This window comes from Penaeus vannamei, chromosome 38 (assembly GCF_042767895.1).
Source record: "Penaeus vannamei isolate JL-2024 chromosome 38, ASM4276789v1, whole genome shotgun sequence".
Taxonomy (NCBI): domain Eukaryota; kingdom Metazoa; phylum Arthropoda; class Malacostraca; order Decapoda; family Penaeidae; genus Penaeus; species Penaeus vannamei.
This window is the reverse complement of record NC_091586.1, coordinates 11,063,357-11,065,856: the sequence shown is the minus strand read 5'-3', so window position 1 is coordinate 11,065,856 and position 2,500 is coordinate 11,063,357. Positions and strand designations below refer to the sequence as shown.

Below are 2,500 nucleotides of genomic sequence, written 5' to 3'. Positions count from 1 at the left end.
CCTACCCTTAAATCGCCATTAATCTCTTTTTCTAACCTTAAATCGCCATTAATCTCCTCTCCTACCCTTAAATCGCCATTAATCTCTTTTTCTAACCTTAAATCGCCATTAATCTCTTCTCCTACCCTTAAATCGCCATTAATCTCTTTTTCTAACCTTAAATCGCCATCAATCTCTTCTCCTACCCTTAAATCGCCATTAATCTCTTTTTCTAACCTTAAATCGCCATTAATCTCTTTTTCTAACCTTAAATCGCCATTAATCTCTTCTCCTTAAATCGCCATTAATCTCTTCTCCTACCCTTAAATCGCCATTAATCTCTTTTTCTAACCTTAAATCGCCATCAATCTCTTCTCCTACCCTTAAATCGCCATTATTTTTTTCTCCTACCCTTAAATCGCCATTAATCTCTTCTCCTTCCCTTAAATCGCCATTAATCTCCTCTCCTTCCCTTAAATCGCCATTAATCTCCTCTCCTTCCCTTAAATCGCCATTAATCTCTTTTTCTAACCTTAAATCGCCATCAATCTCTTCTCCTACCCTTAAATCGCTAATTAATCTCCTCTCCTACCCTTAAATCGCCATTAATCTCTTTTTCTAACCTTAAATCGCCATTAATCTCTTCTCCTACCCTTAAATCGCCATTAATCTCTTTTTCTAACCTTAAATCGCCATCAATCTCTTCTCCTACCCTTAAATCGCCATTATTTTTTTCTCCTACCCTTAAATCGCCATCAATCTCTTCTCCTACCCTTAAATCGCCATTATTTTTTTCTCCTTCCCTTAAATCGCCATTAATCTCCTCTCCTTCCCTTAAATCGCCATTAATCTCTTTTTCTAACCTTAAATCGCCATTAATCTCTTCTCCTACCCTTAAATCGCTAATTAATCTCCTCTCCTACCCTTAAATCGCCATCAATCTCTTCTCCTACCCTTAAATCGCTAATTAATCTCCTCTCCTACCCTTAAATCGCCATTAATCTCTTTTTCTAACCTTAAATCGCCATCAATCTCTTCTCCTACCCTTAAATCGCTAATTAATCTCCTCTCCTACCCTTAAATCGCCATTAATCTCTTTTTCTAACCTTAAATCGCCATCAATCTCTTCTCCTACCCTTAAATCGCTAATTAATCTCCTCTCCTACCCTTAAATCGCCATCAATCTCTTCTCCTACCCTTAAATCGCCATTATTTTTTTCTCCTACCCTTAAATCGCCATTAATCTCTTCTCCTTCCCTTAAATCGCCATTAATCTCCTCTCCTTCCCTTAAATCGTCATTAATCTCTTCTCCTTCCCTTAAATCGCCATTAATCTTTTCTCCTTCCCTTAAATCGCCATTAATCTCTTCTCCTTCCCTTAAATCGCCATTAATCTCTTCTCCTTCCCTTAAATCGCCATTAATCTCCTCTCCTTCCCTTAAATCGCCATTAATCTCTTCTCCTTCCCTTAAATCGCCATTAATCTCTTCTCCTTCCCTTAAATCGCCATTAATCTCCTCTCCTTCCCTTAAATCGCCATTAATCTCTTCTCCTTCCCTTAAATCGCCATTAATCTCTTCTCCTTCCCTTAAATCGCCATTAATCTCTTCTCCTTCCCTTAAATCGCCATTAATCTCTTCTCCTTCCCTTAAATCGCCATTAATCTCTTCTCCTACCCTTAAATCGCCATTAATCTCTTCTCCTACCCTTAAATCGCCATTAATCTGTTTTTCTAACCTTAAATCGCCATTAATCTCCTCTCCTTCCCTTAAATCGCCATTAATCTCTTCTCCTTCCCTTAAATCGCCATTAATCTCCTCTCCTTCCCTTAAATCGCCATTAATCTCCTCTCCTTCCCTTAAATCGCCATTAATCTCTTCTCCTTCCCTTAAATCGCCATTAATCTCTTCTCCTACCCTTAAATCGCCATTAATCTCTTCTCCTACCCTTAAATCGCCATTAATCTCCTCTCCTTCCCTTAAATCGCCATTAATCTCCTCTCCTTCCCTTAAATCGCCATTAATCTCTTCTCCTTCCCTTAAATCGCCATTAATCTCTTCTCCTTCCCTTAAATCGCCATTAATCTCTTCTCCTTCCCTTAAATCGCCATTAATCTCTTCTCCTACCCTTAAATCGCCATTAATCTCTTCTCCTACCCTTAAATCGCCATTAATCTCTTCTCCTACCCTTAAATCGCCATTAATCTCTTTTTCTAACCTTAAATCGCCATTAATCTCCTCTCCTTCCCTTAAATCGCCATTAATCTCTTCTCCTTCCCTTAAATCGCCATTAATCTCCTCTCCTTCCCTTAAATCGCCATTAATCTCTTCTCCTTCCCTTAAATCGCCATTAATCTCCTCTCCTACCCTTAAATCGCCATTAATCTCCTCTCCTTCCCTTAAATCGCCATTAATCTCTTCTCCTTCCCTTAAATCGCCATTAATCTCCTCTCCTTCCCTTAAATCGCCATTAATCTCCTCTCCTTCCCTTAAATCGCCATTAATCTCCTCTCCTTCCCTTA

At 39.0% G+C, this 2,500-nt stretch overlaps 1 protein-coding gene across 3 annotated transcripts in view; it reads right to left on the bottom strand.

The window, feature by feature from the left end:
* IRSp53 (Insulin receptor substrate 53 kDa) overlaps positions 1–2,500 on the bottom strand; it is a 193,757-nt gene that overhangs the window by 130,199 nt on the left and 61,058 nt on the right. The gene's annotated exons all lie outside the window — the stretch shown is intronic.